The sequence below is a fragment of the Pygocentrus nattereri genome, chromosome 11 (genome assembly GCF_015220715.1).
Source record: "Pygocentrus nattereri isolate fPygNat1 chromosome 11, fPygNat1.pri, whole genome shotgun sequence".
Taxonomy (NCBI): domain Eukaryota; kingdom Metazoa; phylum Chordata; class Actinopteri; order Characiformes; family Serrasalmidae; genus Pygocentrus; species Pygocentrus nattereri.
In genome coordinates, this window is record NC_051221.1 from 5,234,618 (window position 1) to 5,241,780 (window position 7,163).

Genomic DNA, 7,163 nt, shown 5'->3' on the forward strand with positions numbered 1-7,163 from the left:
AACACTATCAGCTCAACTCTATATCGCTGTATGCACCGTCTAGTATAAAGGAACAGAAAAACAGCTTCATATGTTTGTTATTATCCTTCACAGACACTCATAAATGTCTCCTTCTTCAGTCAGAGAGACACACAGATTGAGACATAGTGGGAGACAGATTATATATATATATATATATATATATATATATATAGATAATGTGGCAATAAAGAGGTCATTATTTGTCCTCTTTTATTTACACCAGTAGAAATGATGCATACAAGCACAGCTGGGGGCAGGCAGGTCACTTCCAGCCATGTAATTCCTCCTTATGTTAGAGACACTAATCCACTAACCCCCACCATCTCATCCAAACCCAACACAAAATAACACAACCAGCACATAACACACTTAATAGATAGATTGGTGGACAGTTGTTCAGAGATGTCACTTCATTGAGTCAAGTCTCAAGTCTTCAGAAGAGTCTTATGATTAGCTAAAGGAAATGCATTGTACAAAAATAAATCTCCACACCTCAACACCTGTCAGGTTCAGCACTGCTTCAAATAACGAGTCTTTCACTACAGGAAAACCTTCAGGCTGACACAACTGAGGCACTTCATGTAGTAATCGCAGTGTTGAAAGAAGCCAAACAACATTAACAGGTGTAGTCTTTAGTTTGTAAAGCTGGCCAAACAAACTACTACCTAGTTATAAGTATAACTAATCCAGTTGAGGCTTTAGAGCTCACGTCAGAAACAATAGGGGCTATCGGCACCACTGCATCATTTAAGTGTCGCAAATCCTGTGTGAAACGCCAAGACCCGTCCGGCTTAGGAATCGGATTAACCCTTTCAACAACGGAAACTAAATGATTCATTCATTTCCTCCATTGATGCAATCAAATTTGTTTGTGTTTTTTCATCAGGATGACACTTCACGATTCATAAATCTCCAGTGCAAATCGAGTTAAAGGTGAGTCCGAGTTGAGTTCTGAGTCAGTTAAGTGAGACTCTGGGATGAGTTGTGAGTCAGTTTTGGGTGAGTCCAAGTCCAGTCAATTCTGAGTCAGTTAAGAACAAATACGAGTCATGAATCAGTTAAGGGCGAGTACGAGTCGTGAATCTGTTAAGGGCGAGTACGAGTCGTGAATCAGTTGCGGCCAAGTGAGAGTTGAATCATTAGGCAGTTAAAGTTGAGTCACAGATCACGTAAGTGCAAGTACGAGTCACGAATCTTAAGGGTGAGTACAAGTCATGAATCAATTACAGGTGAGTATGAGTCATGAATCAGTTAAGGGTGAGTATGAGTCATGAATCAGTTAAGGGTGAGTACGAGTCATGAATCAGTTAAAGGTGAGTACGAGTCATGAATCAGTTAAGGGCCAGTATGAGTCATGAATCAGTTAAGGGTGAGTATGAGTCATGAATCAATTACGGCTGAATATGAGTCATGAATCAGTTAAGGGTGAGTACGAGTCATGAATCAGTTAAGGGTGAGTACGAGTCATGAATCAGTTAAGGGTGAGTATGAGTCATGAATCAGTTAAGTGTGAATACATATCATGAATCAATTACGGCTGAATATGAGTCATGAATCAGTTAAGGGTGAGTATGAGTCATGAATCAATTACGGCTGAATATGAGTCAATCAATTACGGCTGAATATGAGTCATGAATCAATTACAGCTGAATATGAGTCATGAATCAGTTAAGGGTGAGTATGAGTCATGAATAAATTACGGCTGAATATGAGTCATGAATCAATTACGGCTGAATATGAGTGAGTCATGAATCAGTTAAGGGTGAGTATGAGTCATGAATAAATTACGGCTGAATATGAGTCATGAATCAGTTAAGTGTGAATACATACCATGAATCAATTAAGGGCAAGCCAGATTTGAATCACGTGTCAATTAAGGAGGAGTCTGTGTAAAGTCATGTGTCAGTTAAGGGCAAGTCCAAGTCAAGGCACAAATCACGTAAGGGGAAGTACGAGTCATGAATCAGTTAAGGGTGAGTCAGAATCATGTCATGAGTGAGCTAATGAGTGAGCGTGTCAACTGAGCCCTTGCAACAAAAATCAGCATTTATAAGAATCCTGTAAGCATGGTGGGGCACTGTTTGTTGCCCTCTATTTAAAATAAGCATAGTTTGGCTTTTTTATGTAAAAGGTTCTACAAAATAAAACAGAAAACAAAATAATTGATGATCAATAAAAACGGTAGAGCGGTTTGTTGCTGGTGGGGCTCAATTAAGGGTGAGTCCCAGTCGAGTTACGACCCCGGGCACTGTGCTCAGAGAGAGGGAAACTCTGCTATGGTCATTTTCAAAAAGCAGAGCAGAGACTGGAAGAACATCAAGAAACGAACGACTGCAGCGGCTATCGCTCCTCAGAGAGAGAGAGAGAGGGAGACAAGGTGAGAGAGAGAGAGTGAGAGAAGGTGAGAGATAAAGACTGACTGACTTTACAAGACAAGAGATGATTTTTCTTCTTTAGTGTGTTTTTGAAGGCCATCTGGTCCCACTCTTCTCATAAAAGGGTGGAAAACGAGGGGAGACTGAGGGATGAGAAAAACACGAGAGCCGTGAGATCAGACACACCATCACACCAGTGCCTCAACGTCTGTGTACAACCAATCAACATCACAGTCAGCAGATGGGTTATGACATATCGAAGAGCGGTGATGCATCAGTTAATCACAGTTTCAATTATACTCAACAACACTAAAGGAGTAAGCACTCATTTTTGGCCAAAATTCATACAGGCTATTGTGAATGTTTGTATGCTCATTTGGAATTTGATGCCTGCAACATGTTCCAAAGAAGTTGGGACAGGGCCTTTAACAACACTCAATAAGCGTTTGGGAACTGAGGACACTGATTGTTGAAGCTTTGTAGGTGGAATTCTTTCCCATTCTTGCTTGATGTCCAGCTTCAGCTGCTCAGCAGTCCGGGGTCTCCGCTGTCGTATTTTGCGCTTCATAATGTGCCACACATTTTCAATGGGAGACGGTCTGGACTGCAGGCAGGCCAGTCTAGTACCCGCACTCTTTTACTACGAAGCCACGCTGTTCACTGGAATTGGATTTGTATGTCTATATTCCAATACTGTGTAAATAGTGCCACAGTCAGATAAGTGTAGTGTATAATTAAAAATTGAATTATTTTAATATTAACCGGAGGTCTAGAAATCCAATTAAGAAACCCGATAAAGAGGCTGGATTTTGGCAGTAATCAGATTTCTCAGTGCTGTGAACTCTTACTCTGATTTCTTTTCGATTTCTCAGTCGGAGCAAGAGCAAAAACAGATGGTGGTAGCGGAAATATGTGACGCAGCAAAACACTTTTGGAGCAACACTGAAACCAAATACACCCCCGACTTAAATATTGTTCATCTTCTAGATGATGTATGCTCATATTTTCAGATCAAATGGTGCATTGTTTTTTTTTCTTTTAGCTGTGGCACCAAATCTGACTTTTACATCACGTCTTCGTTTATTGGCTGGTTGTAGAGCAGAAATCTGATTACTATCTGACTCGTGTAGACCTGGAGTTTCCCCATTATCAAGTGCATGTAAACACGTTGATCGGGTGACTGACCAGATCTGATTTTTTGGAAGAATTCGCTCTCGCCAGATTCTGAGTGATATTAGATCAGGTCTGTTCTGCACAGCTTTCTTTTTTGTTTTTTTGAGAGGTCTGAAGTTAATATTACTTAACTACACAATGAATTACATTCTTTATTCTCTATAACTCATGGCTTTTCTGCACACACAGCAAGAACGCTCATCAAATCACGATAAAGTATCTCCACTGGTAACACAAATGTGGTCTGGATGGAAAATGTAGAACTTTCCACACAGTTTCTCCCCTCGTTTTAAGTCAGAACAAATGCAATATAAGAATAGGTGACGTATGCTACATGGATGATCTAGCAGGATTAAAAGCATTCCTGGGCATCTCGTTGATGGATCAGGTGACTGGAAGTATGAGTGCAGATCCTCAGCGCTGATCTGCTGTTTCCCGGCACTGTAATTGTGCTCATTACAACGAAATGGATAAGAACCGTTCCTGTATCAGCAGTTGGGCTGCCTTGCTGCTCAGATATTCGCCAATGGCCTGAGAGAGTTAAATAGAGTGAATTAACCGAGAAGGAGCCTGGGTACTGCTGATCCTATCTAAGTATGTTCATGTTGAAATGTTTATCCAGTCAGTTGTAAAGGCGTGTCATGGTGCCCAGCTCACATTGGATTGTTCCTCTTGCTCGTCCCACTAATCATGGACACGTGTTTGTGATTTATCTCTGGTTTAGCTCAGGGTGTATGTGCCCTGTTCTGTTCCACGTCACTTGGCGAAGCGTTGACATGACTCAGAGTTGCATGCTAAGCTATGTTTGTTTTCTGTGGACGCTCCTCTTGATTACTGTTTGTTTTCCTCTGTTTTTCCTCTCTGTATGTATTCCTTTTGTATTTTTATGAAGTGTTTTTGCTGTGTTTTGGATTAGTCTGCCTACCTGCCTGTCAGCACACCAGCGATTCTAGTGAGATTCTAGTCACTGCAACGAGAGGAAAGTTGCTTACCTGCAGTGCGCTTTTGCCTTCGGTTTGTTATGGAATGCTTCTCCGACTAAGGTTCCAGCAACCTTTCTCAAACCTATTAGAGGAAATGAAACACTGAAGGAAACCACACAGGCCCCTGCCGTGGTGTAACTAGGATCTTATGAGAAAAACATGAATAGGCTTTCCATATAAACATGACTTTCAATTGGGAAAAAAAAAAGACATTTTGTTTACATGCACTTAATAATACAATAACGCTGGGTCTGCATGAGTCAGCCAGTAATCAGATTTCTGCTTCACAACCGGCCAATAAACCCACAGAAGAAGACGTGACGTATATGAAACGTAAAACTCAAACTTCATGATGCAGCTTTCTAAAAAACATCACGCCGCCGCTTTACCTGAACACACATCACCCAGAAGATGAAGAACATTTAAATCCTTCATTTCGTCACGTATGTATTTGGTTTCAGTGTCGCTCCAAAAGTGTTTTGCTCCGTCTCACAGCAACACTGCTCGCTTATTTTCGGTTTCGCACATGCTCAGTCGGAGAAATCTGAAAGAAATCAGAGTAAGAGTTCACAGCGCTGAGAAATCTGAAAGAAATCAGAGTAAGAGTTCACAGCACTGAGAAACCTGAAAGAAATCAGAGTAAGAGCTCACAGCTCTGAGAAATCTGAAAGAAATCAGAGTAAGAGTTCACAGCGCTGAGAAATCTGAAAGAAATCAGAGTAAGAGCTCACAGTGCTGAGAAATCTGAAAGAAATCAGAGTAAGAGCTCACAGCACTGAGAAATCTGAAAGAAATCAGAGTAAGAGTTCACAGCGCTGAGAAATCTGAAAGAAATCAGAGTAAGAGTTCACAGGACTGAGAAATCTGAAAGAAATCAGAGTGAGAGTTCACAGCGCTGAGAAATCTGAAAGAAATCAGAGTAAGAGCTCACAGTGCTGAGAAATCTGAAAGAAATCAGAGTAAGAGCTCACAGCACTGAGAAATCTGAAAGAAATCAGAGTAAGAGTTCACAGCGCTGAGAAATCTGAAAGAAATCAGAGTAAGAGTTCACAGCGCTGAGAAATCTGAAAGAAATCAGAGTGAGAGTTCACAGCACTGAGAAATCTGAAAGAAATCAGAGTAAGAGCTCACAGCACTGAGAAATCTGAAAGAAATCAGAGTAAGAGCTCACAGCGCTGAGAAATCAGAAAGAAATCAGAGTAAGAGCTCACAGGACTGAGAAATCTGAAAGAAATCAGATTGAGAGTTCACAGCACTGAGAAATCTGAAAGAAATCAGAGTAAGAGCTCACAGGACTGAGAAATCTGAAAGAAATCAGAGTAAGAGTTCACAGCCCTGAGAAATCTGAAAGAAATCAGAGTAAGAGTTCACAGCACTGAGAAATCTGAAAGAAATCAGAGTAAGAGCTCACAGCACCGAGAAATCTGAAAGAAATCAGAGTAAGAGTTCACAGTGCTGAGAAATCTGAAAGAAATCAGAGGAAGAGTTCACAGCGCTGAGAAATCTGAAAGAAATCCGAGGAAGAGCTCACAGCACTGAGAAATCTGAAAGAAATCAGAGTAAGAGTTCACAGCACTGAGAAATCTGAAAGAAATCAGAGTAAGAGCTCACAGCACTGAGAAACCTGAAAGAAATCAGAGGAAGAGCTCACAGCACTGAGAAATCTGAAAGAAATCAGAGTAAGAGTTCACAGCGCTGAGAAATCTGAAAGAAATCAGAGTAAGAGTTCACAGCGCTGAGAAATCTGAAAGAAATCAGAGTAAGAGTTCACAGTACTGACAAATCTGAAAGAAATCAGAGTAAGAGTTCTTTCTCCATTCTTTCCTGGACACCAAATGTGACACCAAACTTTTGAAAGCAGCCTGAACTCACTCCACCAACCTCTGTTGTCTTGTGTTTGAGCTATATATGATGACACCTAAAGTTTCAGCTGCTGAATGAGGGGAATGAAACCCTTTGTGCTGATGTCAAGTGTTGGCCATCCCTTCCACATTCTCCATCACACAGATAATTCACCTAATCTAGTTACAGCGCCTCTTTAGGTCCATGTGGATGTTCTGACCAGTGACTGCTGAAGACGTCCATCAAAGTTAATCATCAAGCTTTCCGAGTCGAGTGAATTAAATTGAGGGAAATAGAAAACATGAAGTTCCCACTGAACTGGCACTGAAAACCACTGCCTTGGGCTGTTGGCTAAGCACAGCGAAGCGAAAGGTTGGGAGTGGGCTGTTATTGGGCTACTACAGGCCAGCAGCTGTGACATCAGCAGCATCTCCATCCAAACCATAATGGATTCCATTGTGTGTGGAGGAACACGTGAATGGTGGCCATTGAGAAAAAATCAGGCCGAGGAATCCAGGCAATGCTGACTGAGGGAGAGAGAGGAATGAGGGACAGCAGGTAGGAGGAAGCATTTGGGAAATAAAAGAGCAGTCTGGGGAAAGAAAAAGGAAAGTGTGGGTATGTCTGTGATTACGTCCAGCTGATGTGATCGTGTAGCTGGCCATCCTCCGGGTGTGTTGTGTTCTTGACTGACCAGGGCATCCTCTGACCTCTCACTGCTGTACAGTCTGTACATTCCAATATCAGCACTATTTAGTACCAATTTAGT